Below are 22,739 nucleotides of genomic sequence, written 5' to 3'. Positions count from 1 at the left end.
TCTGGACTCCCTCATCCCGGACCCCCCGGCCCCCCAGGCGCGAGGGTCCGGACATCAAAGGGGACCAGACCTATAACTGGGGCAGGGCCAGACCAGGACGGCAGTTGTATCCTGGAGTCGAGAGACCCGAGAAGAACTCATCCGTAACTGGCCTGCTGGCGCTGCCGCGGCCCTCTGCCTCGTGAAACCATCGTCTTGGCCTGCTGGCGCTGCCGCGGCCCTCTGCCTCGTGAAACCATCGTCTTGGCCTGCTGGCGCTGCCGCGGCCCTCTGCCTCGTGAAACCATCGTCTTGGCCTGCTGGCGCTGCCGCGGCCCTCTGCCTCGTGAAACCATCGTCTTGGCCTGCTGGCGCTGCCGCGGCCCTCTGCCTCGTGAAACCATCGTCTTGGCCTGCTGGCGCTGCCGCGGCCCTCTGCCTCGTGAAACCATCGTCTTGGCCTGCTGGCGCTGCCGCGGCCCTCTGCCTCGTGAAACCATCGACTTGGCCTGCTGGCGCTGCCGCGGCCCTCTGCTTTGTGAGACTATCATCTTGGCCTGCTGGCGCTGCCGCGGCCCGATCCCCAGACACTCCAGCTCGAGGATTGTGAGCTCGCCTCTTACCCCCACCGGTACCGATCCGGTACCAAGACTGTCCCGCTACCCCCTTTCCCTACAGAGACTAGAAGTGAGAGGACCCCCGGGTCCGAGACCTCCTGTATCGCTTATAACCTTGCCTTACGAACCTTATATAAAGCTTTGAACTCGACTTGGTGTGGTGCCTGTTTGTGGGGAGGGAGGTAACTTGTCTGTACGATCCCCGGAGACGGTCCCCTTCGGGGATCTCTCCCTCAGTGTCCGGCCGACCCTCAGGGTCCCCGTCTAACATTGGTGGCCAGCGACGGGATCCGAACCTACGCATAATCGTACAGAAAGTTACCCGACCCACGACACACGACCACCATGACAACAGAGAGCGGAACAACAGAGAAATTCCAGATGGAAAAATTGGAAGACTACAACCACCGAGAACTGAAGCAATATTGCATGGAACTTGGTCTCCCAACCACGGGTCTGAGTACGAAGGAAGACTTCAAACGAGCCCTAGAAGCCTGGGCAGAAACGGGTACGGCCGTACCCCGAACACAAACATCCGAAACAAGCCCCGCACCAGCTAAAGAAGGAGCGGGTCTCTCCCTGGAAGAGATCCGAGAAAGAGAAAAAACCAGACTCCACGAAATAGAACTAGCCCGACTTCGCTTGGATGGAGAACTCAAGCTGGCAGAACAAAAAATAACCCTGGAACACTTACGGCTCAGGGAAGAGCGAGAAGACAAGCAAAGACAGAGAGAGCTAGAGGAAAAGAAAATAGAGTACGAACATGAGCGCAATCTCAAAGCACTGGAGATCCAGAAACAGAATAAAGACCTCGGGCTCCCCGAACGACCGACCCCGTCGGCCTCGACCGAACCCAAGGTTCACATCCCCAAAGATGTCATCCGGGAATACCACAAGAACGATGATATACAGCAGTGGTTTAAAGCCTATGAGGTGGCAATGACCTCCCACCGGATTCCCCGAAGCGATTGGGGAGCCGGATTATGGGGGAGGTTTGTCAACGAAGGGCGGGACGCCCTGCTGCAACTCCCGGACCAACTGATGACCTCCTACGACCACATGAAGGCCGCCCTCCTCACTCGATACGGGCTCACCCCTGAGATGTACCGCCAACGGTTCCGCGACTGCAAACGGATTCCGGGTACCACTTGGGTGGAGTACGTGAACTTTTTTAGCCGAGCCTTCGAGGGGTGGATCAAGGGCAACAAAGTCACCACCTACGAACAACTCTTTGACCTGATCGTATGGGAACACCTGTCGAACAACTGCTTCGTAGAGCTCCGGCAACACCTCCTGGACAGTAAGCTAACCGACCCTCGACAACTCGCCGTCGAAGCCGACCGGTGGGAAAGCACCCGAGTTGGCCGGAACGCACCCAGCGAATTATCCAGACCGTATCGCCCCCGAGGGGGAGGAGGAAGTCAGGGTCGGGGTAGAGACCCCGGCCCCTCGTCACCCCCCAGAAACCCCTCGACCCCGGTTGGCCGAGGAAGCCCTGCCGTCCGGGCCGGTTTCCGGGCCAACATTACGTGCCACAGGTGCCAGCGACCCGGCCACTACGCCAGCGATCCCAACTGCCCAAAGAATCCGAACACTACCCCCCGCCAAGTTGCAGCGGCGGCCCTAGGGGAAGAACTAATCCCGGAAGACCAAGAAGAGTACGAGACCGACCCCTCGGAATGGGCACCCGCCGCCATGGCACTGGTCTGCTTAGGGGAGAGAGACATGATTCCGCGGGCCCCCCTTCCCGCCAATACACAGAAGTACGGACAATGGGTCAACATTAATGGCCGCCGGGCGGAAGCCCTCCGCGACACCGGGGCCAGTGTAACGGCGGTCCGACGCCACCTCGTCACTCCAGACCAAATCTTGCCGAACATTCTTTGCCCTGTCCGGTCAGCCGACAACTCTGAAAGCCTATGCCATATGGCCTGCGTCCCCTTCGAGTGGGGAGGAGTAACAGGGATGTTAAAAGTAACTGTCCGCGATGATGCCCCCGTGGACTGCCTCCTAGGAAACGACCTTGAAAGCTCTCCCTGGGCAGCTGTCGAACGGAGGGAGCACCTGGGGATGCTCGGCCTCCCCGAATGGGTCTGCGTCACGACCCGGTCCATGACCGCCCGCGCGGTCCCCAGCCCAGAAGAGCCCGAGTGGCCAGAACCTCCTCCCGCGCTCATCCCAGAGGAGGCCGCCCCAGGAGCCAGTCCATTGACCCAAACCGAAGAAGGATCCGACCAGCTTCGGGACGTCCCTGACCTGGCACAATGGCGGCAGGAGGGAGGCCCCACGCAGGAACAATTCCGGGCCGAACAGAAAACCTGCCCCTCTCTCGAAGGACTCCGGCAGCAAGCCCTGGCCCAGAGCACCGGGGATACCTCAGGGGCCCACTGGATCTACTGGGACCAAGACCTGCTCTACAGCGAGCAGAAAATTGCCGAACTAGGGGCCAGTCGGGTGCTGGTGGTACCCCTTCGCTTCCGAGACTTCCTCCTGAACTTAGCCCACGATGTCCCCCTTGCCGGACACCTGGGGCAGGATAAAACCTACGACCGCCTGGTGACCCATTTTTTCTGGCCCCACATGCGGAAGGATGTCACCAACCACTGCAAGGCCTGCCCCACCTGCCAGGCCAGCGGAAAAAGTGGCCGAAAAATCAAAGCACCGTTACAACCCTTTCCTGTCGTCACCACCCCGTTTGAACGGGTGGGAATAGACATTGTGGGGCCCCTCGACCCTCGAACAGCCCAAGGACACCGGTTCATCCTGGTCCTGGTAGACCACGCCACCCGCTATCCCGAAGCCATCCCTCTTCGGACGGTGACGGCCCCCGTGGTGGGCCGGGCCCTGATGGGGATCTTCTCCCGGGTGGGGTTCCCCCGGGAGGTCGTCAGTGACAGGGGCACGAACTTTATCTCCAGATATATGAGGTCCCTCTGGCAACAATGCGGGGTCACATACAAATTCACGACCCCCTATCACCCGCAAGGAAACGGACTGGTCGAGAGATTCAACCGCACCCTCAAGGGGATGATTATGGGTCTAGAAGAACCCCTTCGACGCCAGTGGGACGTGCTACTCCCGTGCCTCCTGTTTGCCTATCGGGAGGTCCCGCAGAAGTCCCTCGGCTTCAGCCCATTTGAACTCCTGTACGGGCACCCCGTCCGGGGCCCCCTCAGCCTAGTCAAGGAAGGTTGGGAGCAGCCTCCCCAGAAAACTCCCCCGGACATCTACAGGTACCTCCTGGCTCTCCGCAACCAGACCCGGCGGTTCCGAGACACCGCCAAAACCAACCTCGAGGCCAGTCAGGAGGACATGAAGAGGTGGTACGATCAGCACGCGTCCTCCATTGAGTTCGAACCGGGACAACAGGTCTGGGTGATGTCCCCGGTTGAACCATGTGCACTCCAAGACCGATGGTCCGGGCCCTTCAAGGTAATCGAACGCAAAGGGCCCGTCACCTATTTAATCGACATGGAGACTGCCCGGAACCCCCTACGGGTCCTCCATGCCAACAGACTAAAACCCCATTTTGTGCGATCCGAGCTCAGCCTCCTGATGGCTACCGATAATGGGACAGAAGAAGACTCCGAACCCCTTCCGGACTTACTGAGGGCCTTCGAGCAGGACGGCTCAGTGGAAGGGGTCCAGCTCTCCGAGGCCCTGTCCCCGGAGCAACGCCAAGACTGCCAAAGGCTCCTGAGACAGTTCGCCTCCCTGTTCTCCCTCACCCCCGGAGTCACCCCCTGGTGCCTCCACGATGTGGACACCGGGGACAGCCCTCCTATTCGGCACCGGGCGTACCGCGTACCAGACCGGGTACGAGCCTGCATCCAGACCGAGGTGTCCAAAATGCTGACCCTAGGAGTGATCGAACCCTCAGACAGCCCCTGGGCAAGCCCAGTCGTCCTGGTTCCCAAGGCAGCTGCCCCAGGCGTTGCCCCTGAGCTCCGGTTCTGCGTGGACTATCGTGGGCTGAATGCAGTTACCCGGACCGACGCTCATCCCATCCCCCGGGCCGACGAGTTAATTGACCGGATGGGGGCCGCCCGCTACCTGAGCATCTTCGACCTGACAGCGGGCTACTGGCAGATCGGCCTCACCCCTCGGGCCCAAGAACGATCCGCCTTCTCTACCCCAGACGGGCACTACCACTTTAAAGTCATGCCCTTCGGCATGAAAAACGCCCCGGCAACGTTCCAACGGCTGGTAAACCAGGTACTGGCGGGCCTGGAAGACTTCAGCGCCGCCTACCTGGACGACATTGCTGTGTACAGCCACCAGTGGATCGACCACCTCCGCCACCTGCGGGAGGTTCTACACGCCCTCCGGCAAGCCGGGCTCACCATCAAGGCCAGCAAGTGCCAGGTTGGCCAAGGGTCCGTGACCTACCTGGGACACCAAGTGGGAAGCGGGCTGGTGGCCCCCCTCCAACTCAAGATTGCTGCCATCCAGGCCTGGCAGCCCCCTACGACCCAAACGGAGGTCCGGGCCTTCCTGGGGCTCACCGGATACTACCGGCGGTTCGTGAAGGACTATGGCAGCATCGTGGGGCCCCTCACAGAGCTCACCTCCAAGAAGAGCCCCAAAACAGTCAACTGGACCCCGGACTGCCAATCGGCCTTCGAGAGACTAAAGACCGCCATGTGCACGGCCCCCGTGCTCCAGGCTCCCGACTACAGCCGGGAATTCATTGTGCAGACGGACGCCTCCGATCATGGTGTGGGGGCCGTCCTCTCCCAACTCAACGCCGAAGGGGTCGACCATCCGGTGGTCTTCATCAGCCGACGCCTCTTGCCCCGAGAACAGCGCTGGAGCACCATTGAGAGAGAGGCCTTCGCCGTAGTCTGGGCACTCAAGAAGCTCCGGCCATACCTCTTCGGCACCCACTTTCGGGTGCAAACAGACCACCGACCCCTGCAATGGCTGATGCAAATGCGGGGGGAGAACCCGAAGCTGTTGCGCTGGTCCATCTCCCTGCAGGGGATGGACTTCACGGTGGAACATCGTCCAGGTCAGGACCACGCCAACGCCGACGGCCTGTCACGCTTTTTCCGCCTCAGCGAGGAGAGTCCCCCGGAAGATGGCTGACTCTCCCCGCCTTCAGCTGGGGGGGACGCATGTTGGACAGGCCGCATGGTCGGGCTGCCCCCCTCCCCGCAATGGGACCGGGACCCTGGCTCTCCCTGCATCCCCAGCCAGAGTCCCCACACGACCAACCGAAGTACCCTGCAATCCCTCTACTACAAGACACCAGCTCCGGACCCAGCCGGCCCGGGTCACCATCCACACCACAACATCGACCCGGCCGCCATCTTGGGGCACTGCAGCACGAGGCCGCGTGGCCTCAGCTCGACCCTAACCTGGGCCCGGCCGGCCCCGACATCGAGGCACCAACCTCCCCCCAGGAAGCAGAGTGACCACTTGGCGGGTCAATGGGAGAAGGAATCGTCAACGGCTCTCCTCCGCCAGGTGTCGATCACCCCCGGCCGCCCTGAGTGCTGGCTCCACCCCCCTGCTGGGTGTCTGGACTCCCTCATCCCGGACCCCCCGGCCCCCCAGGCGCGAGGGTCCGGACATCAAAGGGGACCAGACCTATAACTGGGGCAGGGCCAGACCAGGACGGCAGTTGTATCCTGGAGTCGAGAGACCCGAGAAGAACTCATCCGTAACTGGCCTGCTGGCGCTGCCGCGGCCCTCTGCCTCGTGAAACCATCGTCTTGGCCTGCTGGCGCTGCCGCGGCCCTCTGCCTCGTGAAACCATCGTCTTGGCCTGCTGGCGCTGCCGCGGCCCTCTGCCTCGTGAAACCATCGTCTTGGCCTGCTGGCGCTGCCGCGGCCCTCTGCCTCGTGAAACCATCGTCTTGGCCTGCTGGCGCTGCCGCGGCCCTCTGCCTCGTGAAACCATCGTCTTGGCCTGCTGGCGCTGCCGCGGCCCTCTGCCTCGTGAAACCATCGTCTTGGCCTGCTGGCGCTGCCGCGGCCCTCTGCCTCGTGAAACCATCGACTTGGCCTGCTGGCGCTGCCGCGGCCCTCTGCTTTGTGAGACTATCATCTTGGCCTGCTGGCGCTGCCGCGGCCCGATCCCCAGACACTCCAGCTCGAGGATTGTGAGCTCGCCTCTTACCCCCACCGGTACCGATCCGGTACCAAGACTGTCCCGCTACCCCCTTTCCCTACAGAGACTAGAAGTGAGAGGACCCCCGGGTCCGAGACCTCCTGTATCGCTTATAACCTTGCCTTACGAACCTTATATAAAGCTTTGAACTCGACTTGGTGTGGTGCCTGTTTGTGGGGAGGGAGGTAACTTGTCTGTACGATCCCCGGAGACGGTCCCCTTCGGGGATCTCTCCCTCAGTGTCCGGCCGACCCTCAGGGTCCCCGTCTAACAAGAACATTGAAACCTGAAACAGGGGTCCCACTGATACTTGGTCCTTTTAAACCAACAAAGAAGAAATTGGCACAGAAGCTGAAATATAAAAGTACATCTTTATTAACCTCAAATGAGTGAGACTACGTCACACAGAAGCCTTAGCAACTGAATGAGGCAGTCTCAGGGGACAGAAAACTGGGGCTTTATATATGCTTAGGGTTACATAGTAAGCATAAAACTAAGGGGCAGTCCTGGCTCATGTAAGTATGCAAAATGACTAAGATGGGCATACAAGATCTGGTTGCTCAACAAAGTGGGACGAGAGTTACTTCTCCATGCAGCAGCAAAAATATCCTGACAGTTATACTTGAGAAGCAGGTGCATTCTACTGGCTAGGACCTTCTGGGCATGTGCGAAGGTGGAAGATGCTAAATATAATTTGTCTCTAGGCAGACTTCAAGAGCAGTTAACACTGAGGGAGGACAGAGCACATGGCGAGCACAAGGCAAACAAAATGGCTGCCAGAAATACAAAATGACTTTTAGCTCCTGCTAACAAATCCGTCCAATATTTAACAAGAGAACACATGGTGAGGTGATGGAGATCCACATACCACACCCTTCTTGGTCAGTCCGGGCAATGGGAATGACTAGGACCCAGTCTTGGCATAGCTTACTATCCTAAGAACTAGAGTAATCAAGAGTGAAATGTGTGCTGCATCTTAAAGTTTCTCCTCAACTGAAACACATCCCGAAGGCTCCCCTAAACAGATACTGGAGGGTACAGAACTGCTGGCAGTGAGCATTTTCCATGGAGGGGAATAAGTCCACCTGAAAGTGCCACACTGGGCAAAGATGTCCTGGATTGCCTCCGGTAGAAGACGCCACTGGTGTTTGGCAAGATAACACCAGCTCAGGCTGTCAGCTCTGACATTTCATCATAGGGCTAGGTGATTGGCGGTGTGCCTGATCTCTTGGCGGTGTTCCCAAGACAACAGTCTCAATGCATCCAGGCAAAGGAGGTGAGGCCCTACCACCTCCTGCTGGCTGCCATACCACTTCGCTGTTGTGCTGTCCATCAAGATCTGGACAGACCAGGCTCAGATGTAGGGGAGTAACGAGGAAAGCCTTGAGCACCTGCCAAATTGCCCTCAGTTCAAATAGGTTGATGTGAATAACCTGTTCTTACCGAGACAAGAAGGCTCTTCTCTCCAGATCCTCCAGATGGGCTCCACACCCTAGCGTGGAGGCATCTGTCACTACCCTAGTCACAGCCAGGGGAAGTTAAGGACATCCCATAGCTCAGGTTCCCCTTGTTCTCCCACCAAATCACTTCCATCGCAGTTCTGGGGGAGATCATGATGGAACTCGACAGGACTCCATTGAATTGTTGCCACTGCCTTCGGATGCATGAATGACTAGGAGAATGCAGAAAGCTAGTAGACCTACTAGTCTTAGGACTCTCAGGACTGGAACTTTCACGCCTTTCTGGGAAGATGGAACCATTTCCTGGATACACGGAAAACTGTGGTGTCTAGTACCGACCCTATGAACTGAAGCTGTTGGGAGCAATGCAGGTGAGATTTGAGCTCATTGATTGAAAAGCCTGGGTCGAACAGCATGGATCCTCTTGAATGCAGATGGCGCAACATCTCCTCTGGCTACCCAGCTTTGATCAGCCATTCGTCCGTGTACAGGAGTATTGAGATGCTTTACCATTTGGCATGGGCCACCACGACCATCATCACCTTTGTCAAGACCTGAGGTGCCGATGTGAACTCAAAGGGTAGTACCACAGATTGGTGGTGTGCAGAACCCACCACAAATTGCAAGTACTTCTTATGTAACCACAGGATAGGGATGTGGAAGTACGCATCCTGCAGGTCGAGTGACATCATCCAGTCTCAAAGTCCCAACGCCAGTAGCACTTAAGTTAGGGCCAGCATCTTGAACTTTTTCTTTTTGAGGAAGCAGTTCAGTTTACTAAGGTCTAGGATCAGACACAAACCTCTGTCCTTCTTGGACTTCAGAAAGTAACATGTGTAACTTCCTTAGCCCGTGGCCACCTCTGGCGCTGATCTTTTTTGTAGGAGTGCTGCCACCTCCTATTCAGTATAGCAAGGATGGGGGGAAGAGGGAGGAGTGGAGCCTGAAGGAAAGAAAAGGTGTAACCCCTTTCTATGATTTGTGGATCTCACTTGTTCAAAGTGATGGCGTTCTAGGCTAGGAGAAAGCAAAACACCCACCCACTCACAGGCTCCGAGTAAGTTTGGGGAAGCAAACTAGGTCTGCTTTCCTGGTGGTGCAGGAGAGGAGGAGGAAGGTTGAAGGGTGGATCCATGGCCCTTTCATTTTGGTTCTACCTCTATTCTTATTAGGGATTAGGTTTTTGCTGGGGTTGTGGCTGATATTCCTGTCGATGATGAAAGGAAGATCCTCTCGAGAAGCCTCTAAAGCATCAACACGGGAGAAAGTATCTTGAGTGAGGAGGTAGTTAGAGACCAAGGGAGTGAGCCATAGCTTTGCTGGTCTTTGCTGGTCTTAAAACGCTCCAATGCAGAATCACCCATATCTCCAAAAAGACGCACCCCACTGAATGGTAGATCAATAAGATTCACCGGAATGTCTGCTGAAATATTAGATGGCTGCATTTCTTCGGATGGAAATAAATGTGTCTATCACCTGGGCCACTGAATTGACTGTGCACAGTCCTGATTTTTTGATGTGCCAAGAAGCATTCTGACCGTCAATTACTTATAACATGCCAGGATGCAGTTGGCATTGAGTGATTTCAGTGCCATATCCCCTGCTGAGAAGGCCTTTTTGCCACAGACTTCTAGGCACTTAGATTACCTGTCAGAGGGTGATGTCGGAATGGCTTCCCCTGATTGATCTGTAAGGCAGAAAGCCTTATGACCAGACTCTCTGATGAAGGGTGGAATGCAAGGAAGGGTGGATCACCTGGCGCAGGATGATAACGATAGCAACAAGCCTGTTGACCGTTGTGGCGGAAGAGAGCTTCTCCCTCGCTGCCAAGACAGGCTCTAGAGTGGCCTTGTCGAAAGGGAGGAGAGGTTCTGCCGTAGGAGTAGATGGCAGGATGACCATGATGATGACGTTAGTCTTAGGTTCTGTAGTCACAATCTGTAAGTTCAACACTTTGGCAGCCTTACATAACTTTGTGAAGGGATATGACGTCTGGTGTTGGTGGACTATTAGGGAAGTCCATAGCTAGCTCTGGAGAATTGTCCAGACCATGGGCCGGAGACAGACCTTGACATTACTGAGCCTGATCTCCAGTCCCCATAAGGTAACAGGCCTAGAGGGTCTGAGCCTGTACCAAAATGCCATGGAGAAGGTGTCTGTACTCCTCTTCCTCAAGGAGATATTGGACATCCCCACAGCATCTTTTCTGTGGAGCAGTATCAGGCTGCGGCGTTGGTGGTGCCATATCCGGTGCCAGCGGTAGAGGGGGTGGTGGAGGCAGCAGAGGTGGCAGTGGCCCTGTCCACAGCATAGAGGGCTGCTGTGTAGCATATCAAAAAGCTGAGTCGAAGCAATGTGGTGGCAGTACTAGATACATTGGTGTGGCACCCAGAGGCATCAGAGCCATAGGCATAACATTTTTAAATCTGTATGGGGCCGTCGGCCCCATCAAAGCCCTCAAGTAGATTGAATAAATAGCATATGGGGAAGATCTGAGACTGATTCTGGGCTCGGTGCAGTGGAGTCACAGGAGTGGGGCTGCTTGAAGGGGGCACAAACAGGTTACGATTACTAACTCCAGCTCCGAGGACGATGGTCCTGTGGCCGATGGGGAGCAACTTACCATTGGAGTGTTTCTTATCCTTCTTGAGCTTCTTCTTTTTGCCCCCTGCAGATGATGTTGGAGACCTGGAGCTTTACCTTGATCGCTGGTGGTGTCAACAGTTATCTCTAGACCTGGCCATAAAGAGCTTCGCTTCCCACTCTTTTATGGCCTTGGGGTGCATACTTGACATTGACATGAAGCACTGGCCCCGCATCATGGTCTGGCCCTGTTTAACTTTAACTGGGTATACCAGTGTGTACATGTCTTCTCCCTCTAGAAAGGTGGAATTCTACCCCCGCCGCCAGAACTGGCGGAGGGGGGGGGGGTAGTATTCTTTTTTTGTCATGCAACATAATATTCATGTACAGTACTGTGAAATGAGCCACCTCTACATGTTTGAGTGAATTCAGGTTGTAGGTAAGTGTTAATGACGTGCAACGGCTGAGAGCTGTCGAGTTCAAGCTGAAGGCAGTGTGAATTTCTCACAGTGCCTGTTAGTGGGACATAAAGGGATTCAGAATATATGCTCATCAAATCCTTGGAGTCTCTACAGAATGCATAGAGCAATTGTCAGGTGTGTCAATTGTAAATGTGATTCTATGCAAAAGTGTGTGAAGGAGGTACACAGCTGTCCAAATAACGAAAGTGCAAAAGGTAAAGAAAATTCAGTGGTTACTGATGAGTGGGCATGTTGTATGTGGAGAAGGTGAGGGGAAGGAGATAAAAGGATGTATGCGCAGGAGAGGATAACCCCTTCTATGCTTATGACAAGCTCAGCTCGTCATGAGGCACAGTGGAGCTGTGCTCATGACGAGCTGAGCTCGTCATAACGGCCGCTGATGGCCCACGCGCGGCTAATTCCCCGCCTGTGCGGGGGTTCTATTGTTGTGGGCGGAGTCGTGATGAGCTCAGCTCGTCATGAGCACAGCTCCATTGTGCAGCATGACAAGCTGAGCTCGGCATGAGCACTGCGGCGCCGCGCGCGGCCCCTTCCCCCCGCACCGCAGGGGAATTAGCCCCCCATGGAAGGGGTTGAAGCAGGGTGCTGATGGGAAAGAGATAAGGTGTGAGATATGCAGATGGAAGACGTCAGAAGGAGATCTGGTTAAAAGGGTGTAAGTGTCTTTATGACTGCTTGTTGTAGGTGGCCCTACCATTTTTGTCTTTTGCCCCTTGTGTGTCCTCCCCCTTAAATCCACTTCTAGAGACTCCACTGGGCAGTGCATCCACACAATGAACTGGAAACCAGCTTTCTGCGGGGATTTCGCTATGGGGATTCACAGCTAATTGTGGATATACTGTGTGATATTAGCTCTTCACTCTGAACCACTGCGAAGAGAGACAATATCGTATGACACACTGTGAAATACATGCCAACATTTTAGAGCAGGTGAGTAGAAGATTTTTTTTTTTAAATAGTCTGGTAATGTATTTTCCCTATTGACTTAGACTGAAGCAGAGGCAATCTCTCTGAATAGGTCTATTGGCACATATGGTGACAGACCATCAGCATTTCATTTTTGGTGGTTTAATAACATAGCGCACACCAAAAAAGAGATCTAAACTCTTGTTTTTTGTCACACCCTCGAATCTCCCCCTCCAAGAATTAGGAGAAAAGCGTTTTCAGCCAGGATATGTATTTCCGAGCTCAAGCTGCAGTGTTTCCAGCATGTCATGATTCGGCAATCCATACGGGGTTTCTGCATGCAGGAATCAGGAGGCAGGAGACTGGCCTAGAAATCAGTAGTCTCCCGCCTGGTTTGGGAGGGGTGGCATGTGTGCTGTGGGCGGCTCAGTGTAAAGTGACAGATCTGAATTTAATGACACAATTGGCCACCTAGGCATGGTCGGTTAATGATTGTCAGGGGCGTAGCTTGGGCAATAAGAATGGGGGGAGGGAGGAGCCTCAGAATTTCCAACAGTCACGTTAGGATATCTTGTTAAAACATATTATATGAGAAGCAGGGCATGAGGGGGGCTTAAGGGGCAGTGAAAAGATAGAGGGTGGCTCGTTAGAGGCACTTGAAACTCCACATATTTAAAAATAATCCACAATTATTAAGGCCTTTAATACTGAGACGAGAGAGGGAGAAAAAAAGACAGAGAGAGAGAGAGAGAGAGAGAGAGAGAGTGTGTCAGTGTGGGCATGTAAAAATTCCCAGGTGAAACCATACAGGCACTTCATCATACTGGAATGAAAGCCCTTGTACCAAACGACTTAATACAGAATAATTTTATTTAGGGGGTGTTACAGCCCCCACCCCCCGAAACTACCCCCCTGATTATTGTGGGATTCTGTTGTAGTGGGTGCACTGCCACACTCTTGGATCTTGACAACTCTGCATGTTGAGTGAAAAAAATAACAATGCTGCTGGTTTGAATATCATTTTCTTGCTCATTGAATTGTAGGTGACCCACTGTGTACGCTCCTGAAAGCTTCGTATATTTAATGGTCTTATACCTAGTTGCATTCAATTCACATTGTGTGCAAACACTGCCACCTAGGGGATATGTTAGAAACAGTGCCACAGCTAAAAATGCCAAGTTTCTGTGCCACCACCGTCCGACTTGAGATCGTTCTTTTCCCCTTCATGGCACACCGCTCAGTTTTCTGACAGAGTGAAACCCATAATTGAGAAACAGAACTGCAGACCCAGTTTTCTCTTTTTAGTCAACTGCATTAATTGATAACCAATGAGAGTGGCCAGTGTAGGAGAGTAGGGTCTGCTTCCTATGGTTACCCCCCTTTTTGCTGAGTTTCACTGGTTTTTCGACTTTGGTCTAGCTGTGGCCCTGCTAATCAGGACCACAGCCTAGCTGTTCTCTCTCTAAATTGATACCATGTACTTTAGGTACATACCAGATTGGTTACTGGGTTACCCTTGTAAGTCCTTGTATATGGTACCTTAGGTACCCAGGGCATAGGTACCCCAGAGGCCTACCAGGGGCTGAAGCAAGTATTATGCCACCCCTGGGAAGCCTTCCAAAATGGCACCATAGACCAGAACTTGAGGCCTGCGTAAGGTGGTGTAAGCACCTCTTACTGAGATATAGTAAACCTATATCTACCTTTACTTATGGACACATATTAACCTATTGGTCACTCCTATAGCAGGCCTTGACAATCTTGAAGACAGAGTGCTTGGTTTTGTGTGAGAGGGGGCCCTAGCATGAGCTGAGTCCCTCTGAAGCTTTCAGAAATATCTCCTTATAGCTGTTCGATGATATAGCCATACCATATACTCTTAAGTGCATTATAATCCTCGTGGTTAATGCTAAATTTGGTTCGGCTTCATCAAAACATGTCATGTTTGGTGCCAAACACTTTGGAATACTAACCCCCCCGCCAGTTCTGGCGGCGGGGGTAGCATTCCACCTTTCTAGAGGGAGAAGACATGTACACACTGGTATACCCAGTTAAAGTTAAACAGAGCCCCAGCATCACAAAATGGATGCTGCTGCCACAGACACGAGTCTGACCTCCTGCTGCTGGACGAAACTCCGGCAGGGGAGGCCTGGACAATAGGTTTCCTGTCCACCTCCCCAGACAGGCTTTAGTGTATTGGGGCAGGGTGGGTTGCATTCAGTGAATGCTTTTCAGAGACTGCCTGGGGCACACAAGGTGCTCCACGCATTTCCCAGTTCAAACCGGTTGCTGGGGCACTCTGCCCCAGCTCTGGCGCAAAACTGGACAAAGGGGAAGGGGTGTAACCACCCCCTCCCCAGGTCCTCCCATAGGTGGGACCCTAGAGTTAGCCCAACCCCTAAACTTAGTATAAATATAGGAATCCAGTCCCTAGGACTTTAGATTACCCTGGACGAAACTCTAAAGAAGAAATCTTGGACCTTCGACATTTCATTTCGACTGAAAGACTGAAGAATCTCCCTTGAGGTCAAGGAGTGACCTCCCTGTTCAAACAGGCTCCAAAGAAGCATCTTTGCTGGTCTGCATTTTCAAGGCTCCTGCCGGATCCCGAAGAATCTGCGACACAGGACATGGACTTCAAGACATCTCTGAAGCTGACACAAGTACCCAGCAGAGCTGAGACCTGTAGCTGACACGAGAGACGTGGGACCGGAACTCCTGGACATCCTGCATTTTTACGACTGCACCTACTTCCCAAGGTATCCCAAAGTTGTGCATTGGGGTATTTGAAGCCCCTGCCCAACCACCTTTTGCACCGAAGTACAGAGGCCAGCACTCCACGAGTGACCCGTGAGTCCCCTTTCTTTACTGCAGCTCGAGGCTCCTTCACGGTTCCTCGTCCATTGGCTAGTGAGCCCCCACGAAGGCCAATCCTTTGTTTCTTTAGCTTTCCTGGTTGCTCCAGATGTGCTCTGACTCCCCTCCAGAGGAGGAGTCGCTCATACCTTGCTGGTCTACACCGAAGCCAATCTTGTCATCTTGCGTGGGTTGATGTTGCCAAGGCTTGTTGGGTCCAATCTGGATTCTGACGCTGCAGCATTCGACATCCTTTGTGGAACTGCCCGAATCCAGCTCCTGGTCATCGTCGACGTCTCCTGGTCAAGCTTCACCTCTTTCACCTGAAAACACCCAACATCTGTGGCATCTTCCTGTCGCCATCCTGGTCACTGGCTAGTGACCCAGACTCTGTCCCCTCTGCTTTCAGGTTCTTCACATCTCCGGTCTACCCTTGGATCCACCCGGACACTTTTCCTCTGCTCGCCTGCAGCATTTCTTCGCAGCTCTCCATTGGAATTGACGACGAAACCCGACACCAAAAGACACCTATGCACCCAGCTTCCCTGGGTGAGGTAACACGAGTACTCCTGTGCTCCCGTGGGTCTTGACTCTCGAAGTGTCCTAGTCTTAAAGGGTTCCATCGCAGTTCACCTCTAAGTGCCCTTAATCTTTAAAATTGTAACTTGTTCGTTCTCCATAGAAAGTCAATAGTGATTCGCGGCTGTGTTTAGACGCTGCACGCATCCCCCGTGGGTCTCCTGCGTCCCTACCTTGGGTGGTTCCTGGTTGCCCCCTCGGTTCTACAGGCCCTATGCCTGCTTTCTAACCCTAACGTGGTTCTTATATCACTTTCTTAGTATATGGTTTGTGAGGCCCCTAGGGCGGGAAACATCCTTAACAACGACGTTTTAACCACGACTTACCTGAACAACGAAGCCAGAACAACTACTTTCCTGAACCACGACTTTTCTTGAACAACGAAGCCCAAACACCGAGGAAAGGAAAGTACATTGCAAGTCACTCTTCTCCTCCCCCCACCCCTCATCGACCCTTGGAATCATTCTTTTGGCAGTGCAGAGGACTGCCAAGGCATGACATTGCGTACACTTCTTCCCCTGGAACAATGCGTGGCACGTCACTCCTGTCCTCCCCCCACCCCTCATTGACAATTGGAATTGGCTTTCGCAAACCAGCAACACTTAATTATCTGCCATGTATTAGAGTGAAAACCGGGGGGAAACACCCCTGCATAATTTAAAACAAGACTTAATACACGGCAAAGTATGGAACCAGATCGCAAGGAAAAAATGTTATCGTTATGAAAAATAACTTTTGTTCTACATTATTGCAAAAATCACATACTTATTTTGTGTAGAAAAGCGATTACATGTCATGCAGATTAAAGCGGTTAATAAACCAAAGCAACTTTGTTCAATTTGATAGTTTTGCATCATAAGAAAGTCATAGATATTTTAGTCATTCACTGTCTTTTTTAACCAAATACTCTTACGTGCTTGGTCCTCATTTTTTATTTGAAAGACGCACATTGTTTCTATAAAAAAAAATAATAATAACAAGGTTCTCGGTTCTTCATTTACTATCTCATCTTTCAGTAAAATGTTGACAAATCATTTTTTTATGATAGATGAAATGTAGCTCAAGAACAGCCGACATGCCACTAGATGGCGCATGTGAGTTACAATTCAAATCTTAAATAATTCATTATGATAGCTGGAATATAACCTTTTTAACAATGAAGTTGCGAGTATTGAAATGAAGGACAATATTCAAGCATGCATGAGAATAGATATCCACAAATGGGTTCATAAAAAGTGCACAGAACGAAACCAAATAGAACTGTAGGTCACTTGAATCTAGTTTCTATAAACTAATCATATTCGTGGTTTAGGAACTCGTTGTTATCAATGTCGTTGTTTGCCATTGCTCGTTGTTAAGCCTTCGTGGTTCAGAAATTCGTGGTTTAGGGAGTAGTTGTTCAATCATACAACCCCCTAGGGCATAACCTATACTGTGCTATTTACTGTGTGCTATTTAAAGTTCTTTTAATGTACTTTTGCCTCTAGCCTCATAAAGAGACTAGAGGGATTGTGTTTAGAATATGGCCTGTATCAGGTACATGGGATGCCGAGTGCATCATGCGAGTAGAAGAAGCATTATGGAGAAAGAAATTCTATTGTATCGCTCCTCGGAGAGGGTTCAGGAGACAGGAGCTGAATCTGAGTCCGGGCCCTTTTGAGGCCTAGAAACGGGGACAATTCAATGAATTAACGTGCACACTGTGAAATGTGGCAACGTAGGTTTACATAGGCCTAATATTCGTTGTTTTCACGAAGACTGGAAACTGGCATACTAGAGATGGACACAACTGTAATTGCATCTTTAATCGATCAGAGGGGAATACATGCATATCGATCATGCACATATAACTTAGGATGGGGAACACGTAGGCACATACAACATGGCAAAATTTACTTTTCCACATTACCTCTTGTATTCCTAGTCCTAAATCCCGTTCCAAGACAATTCGAGACGAGCAAATGATGCTATATGAAATGATAGATGGTATCATGAATATTGATGTTTCCTGATGGAAACGTAGGGCACAAGGAGGGAATGTGGAAAAGTAAATTTTGCCATGTTGTATGTGCCTACGTGTTCCCCATCCTAAGTTATATGTGCATGATCGATATGCATGTATTCCCCTCTGATCGATTAAAGATGCAATTACAGTTGTGTCCATCTCTAGTATGCCAGTTTCCAGTCTTCGTGAAAACAACGAATATTAGGCCTATGTAAACCTACTTGTGTGGTGTAATTTCATTTGATCATTCAAGATATTATAGACTGGTAAAACAACTTGCTTAACTCGCCTCTAAGTCTTAGCCTGAAGGCTGCTCTCCACAGCTACCACTAGGATAGCTTTCTATAAGGTTGACTTTAAACCTACCTATCAATAAGGGTTGTTTGGACTGGTGCAAGGTGCCCTCTAGAATAGTGGACATCATATGCCAGGCCAAATTCTCACAGCCAGGCCAGGGGTAGCTGCAGTGGCGGTCGGCACGGTTAGCGGGTTTCGGGACACGTGCGGGTGTGTGGGGATGAGGGGGCGAGGGGGCCTAAATGGTAAGTAATGTTTAAAAAATGATAGTAAAAAAACCATACCTTGCCGCGCTGGGACCCTCATCTTTGCTCTCCTCGTCAGAAAGGCACAGGAAGTACAGCCAGGCTCCCCTGACCCATCACAACGCAGCAATGTGATTGGGAAGTACCCAGGCTCCCTTGACCAGGGTTGTGATTGGTTTTTAGCATCCTGGTTCGATGCTCAACCAGGCAATGGGGGATCTGGACTTGTTCTCCACACAGGCTGTAATGAAGCCTGCATGGAGAATGGGGAGAGTGCGCATGATTGGTTTGGGCGACCCAATAGGGCTGCCCAAACAGTCATTGGACACTTAGGAGTGGGCATACCACTTCTTCCGTGCCCTGCTCCGAGAGAAGAGAAGCCCTGCCTTCCCACCCGCAAAGTGGCAGGAAACATAAAATGAAAATTACTCTAAGTTATTATCATTTTATGTTTCTTCTTCCTTGCACTGCTTAAAAGCATTGGGGCGATGCACTGCCACCATAGCAGAGGAGCTGCCCCTGGGTAAAAGCCACTACCCCTGGCTAGCTCTTTGTTAGCCCTCGTTCAGGAGCCATGAAGACAGTGAGTGGCATCAACAGAATGTCCTCCACAATGTCCATTGTAAGATGGCCCTGCAGATTCCTCCATGAGCAGAGCTGATTTAAATTTTTTTTCTTTATCATTTTTTCCAACAAATACAGTGAAGCCAATTCCAGATTTATAAAATAATAGTTTTGTATGTGGTACAGCAGGTTATCCAGCAAAAGAAAAGGGTACGCATGTTAAGCAAGACACATATATGACAAACAAAAAAACTGTAAAAAACATGTCATATCTCTAAGTAGATAATAAAAATAAAAGGAGAACATTAGGCGCCCTGGGGCAACGCAACGAGATGACCAATAATATACATAACTGTGACGGTAGGCAAGGATCGAGTCGCACACAAGCTCTAGTTAAGCTGGGCTTTATTTTTCTATACACGTCTGTTTTGCAAGAAGCCAGAGTTCAGGGAATCGGATAATACTTCTTATCCATTCTTGGGTTATAGGCACTTCTTTCCTCCTTCTTCCAGGCTCCGTCCTCCCGTGGTTTCAGGTCACTCGGACAAAAACAAGAGAAGGTACAAATATCGTGAGTATCTTTATATGTGAATAGCTGTGGGGAAGGGAGTGAGGGACCACCAGTGTTGTGCCCTACGTCTAAGGACGTGGAAAGGCGGGGCCGACATCGGCCCTGCTGCACGTATGGCGGGGCGCACTGGCCCCCACTCGCCCTGGGTTCCCTGGTGACACGGAAGTGATTGAGACACTTCCGGGCCATAAAGGGAACAAAGGACAGGCCGGCTAGATCCGGCCTGGCCTGCGAGGGGTTAAAAGGCCGTGCAGCGCGGGAGTCGGCCTCTCTGACTCCTGCACGCCACAACCTGCCCCTTCCAGCCTCTAGGAGGCTGTAATTAATTTTTCTTTGTTTGTTTCACTACAGGTGTTATGGCCGGGAGGACGGGACTGTTCCCTCAGGAAGATCGTCGGAGCTGTTGATCGATGGTGCCCCATCTCGCTGGCTTTCATTCCGGGAGTGCTGATCAGGAACTCAAGCCGGGGATGTGAAGATAGCAACTTGGAGCTAAGAGCAATAGCAGGGGTCAAGGCGGATGAGGGGTGTTTTTGCCGGCGGAGCACGGGAAGAAGAGCATCGGAGTAATGGCAAGGAGAGGCGTTTGCAGAGATGCTGTGGTCGAGTCGCCTGCTGTGGAGCTCATGCACATGGGTAAGGCTGCTGGGGCGATGCTGACCTGGTCCTTGCCGCCATATGATGGTGGTGGTTTTTCCTGTGCGACCTAGGGAAGGGGCAGGTCACATGGGTACAGGGGGGGCGAAGGGCACCCTTGCAACGCTACCGGCCCCGCTTATTGAGCAAAGGTAGTGGGCGGCAAACAGCGGCGGTGGGCCGAGTGTAGCACTGCTAACTGGCCTTTCTCTTTCCAGGCGAGAAAGCTTTGTGATTTAAATCGCACTGCTTTAGAGACGGGACACCTCTCATCGAGGTAACGGAACACGCTTTATAAAACGCTGTATTATTATTATTATTAAGAGGTCCCGGGCCTTTCAGTGCTGAAGCGTTTACATTGTTGCTGGTGCTTAATCAACCTTATTGTAATATACAAGGAAAACATTTGTCGCTTTCTGGACACAAGTTAGTGCAGCAACGAAATTAACGAGGCGGCCTGTGTGGCTTGGTGACCCCAAGCTTGTGGTCTTGAGCAAAGCTGGGGACCGAGACCTCCCGTGGTGTCATTTTAATTGTAGAAATTGTCGAGTGGCACTGCGCCCCTACACTGTGTAGCGGACACAGCAGGCGCATTCAATTTCATGCACACATTAATTTAACTACGGAGGTTATTGCCTGAGTGGAGGGTACAACATGCACGTTTTAGTTCACTACCTTGTAGCTGGGTTCAGCGCATTATTTTTGTGCTCACAAACTGAGGCAGGGCTGGTTAGTGCACCCATGGATTGGGTTCAAGTCCCTCCATCCCCATAATTGGAACTTCAAACATGTCCTGTTTAAAAAAAGGGCAAGCCAGCCACGACGTTGTAAGTATACGTGTCTCTCTCTCTCTGAACTTATTTTCACATCTCAGGCAGAAAGAGAAGGGGTTGTGAACGTTTGTCTGAGGGCCATAGTAAAAATACAAACTGGCCTGTTCATTGCACCTCCTCCTGGTTCACCGGGGCATCCTTTCATGTTTGCAGCAGCGCGGCCAGCTCTGTTTCCGGGCGGCCCAAGAGGAGCCTTTTTTGCAAGACAAAGCGGCTCAGTGAGCCTTGCACTGTACGTAAAGAAAATATCAGCATGCCCCGGTGCTTCCTGGGTGGTGGCGCAATCCCTTCAATGTAGTGAGAAATAGCTAATTAATGAAGGTGCATTTCTAATTATGCACTAATGACCGCTAATTGAGGGAGCAAATGTGAACACAGAATAGTGTTACTAAGCCATGGTAAAAGTAGGAAAGGCACTTAAGGTTTATGCGTAAGGGGGTAGCTCTGAAGAGGTGTCCCTCTGTTTACACTGTTGCAACCTGTCTGTATCAAGCCAGGCTCCCAATTGCCCATTCATCAGCTCATTCCGTCAAGCTTTCACAGAGCTTGTCTAGAGCGCCTGGCCCTTTGTTTTCCTGGCGCCCAGAGTTTGGCTGGTCCCTGAGTCCCACGCCCACCCAACTCCCCAGAGTGCACCACTATGCGAGTCCCCGATGCCTGTGAGCATTTTGCACCTGCAGGTTGTGAGGTGCTCCAGTGAGACCCCTGTTGCACGTGGCTATATCTGACAGCTGAGGTAGTGCTTTAGTTGTGCCAATTTTTTGACTAGTCTCTGGGACAGTACTCTAACGCCTGGTCGAAGTTGTTTCCCTTAATACTGGTAACACTGCATATTGCACCGAGGTGATTGCAGGTAATCTCGCATATTGTGGCCTCTAATGAGATCATGTTGTGGTCACTAATAATATTAGTCGCTGCCCATGGGTTTTATGGAGCATAAGCGGCTCTTATAAAACAAAAGGTTAGAGATTCCTGGCCTATTAGTTTGCAGTGTAATAACATAGTTCGACTCAGTAGAGGAATGATTATTGGCCTACTTTTTCAACTTTCCAAAAACTGTGTTACATCTGGTTCCAATTTTAAGCGCCTTGATGCCCTCAGACCAAGCAAATGCTACAAAAAACTGCAGAAGTGAAAGCAAGTGTAAGTATACGGTAATTGATACCTGTATCAATATTATTAAAAATGCATTGTCTGGGGTGACTTGGCTTTCTGGCTGCTTCATTTCATCACTTGAGTCATGGTTTCACAAACATTTGGCATCCTTCTTTATTGCCTCTTAGAATCGTATTTGGTCCCAAAAATCTCTAATTGATTTGTTGCTGGGTGAAATGTGGTATTTCACAATTATAAGTTTAAGTTTAGCCATTCAATTTTATAGTTAAAACAATCTCTGAAATTCTCTCTGCTAATGCTCTCTGTTTGGGTCCTCCATGAGAGTAACGCGTATGTAAGTCCAGGGCGGAGCGATGGTGCGAAGTGGAATTTGCAGTTCCAGCCAGTTTCCCTGTACCTAAATTGTCTTCACCTGGGTATTCAATCAATGGGAAGAGCACACATAACAGTAAAGGTTTGTTAGCTTTATTATGGGCTTGGAAAACCAGTAGTGTGTAAAAGACTCTTATCTCATTTATTATTATGGGGAGTCCTAAACGCTAAGCTCATCAAGGCACCTGGGGTGAGCAAAAAATGTAGTGTGCCGCCGATGTTGAGTGCACTATACGGGAGCTGCTTTACACCTAAACTTGAGAACTTCCCAGAGTTCTCTGCTTCTTTATTTCATAATGTTATGCAGCACTTTATTTCTGATCTGGTTTTTGCTTAGACTTAAACTGGGTGCCCCCTTGGGTAAAGGTTGAACTATATCTTTCTGAAGGCTCCACTGAGATGAGCGGATTTAGTGTGCCGCTGATGTTGTGGGTACTCTATATGGAAGCTGTTTTCCACCTAAATTTGAGGATTACCAAGAGTTCTCTGCTTCTTTATTGAATAATTTATGAAAAGCTTACTT

This window comes from Lissotriton helveticus, chromosome 9 (assembly GCF_964261635.1).
Source record: "Lissotriton helveticus chromosome 9, aLisHel1.1, whole genome shotgun sequence".
Classification (NCBI taxonomy): Eukaryota; Metazoa; Chordata; class Amphibia; order Caudata; family Salamandridae; genus Lissotriton; species Lissotriton helveticus.
Note: the sequence above shows the minus strand (reverse complement) of the source record.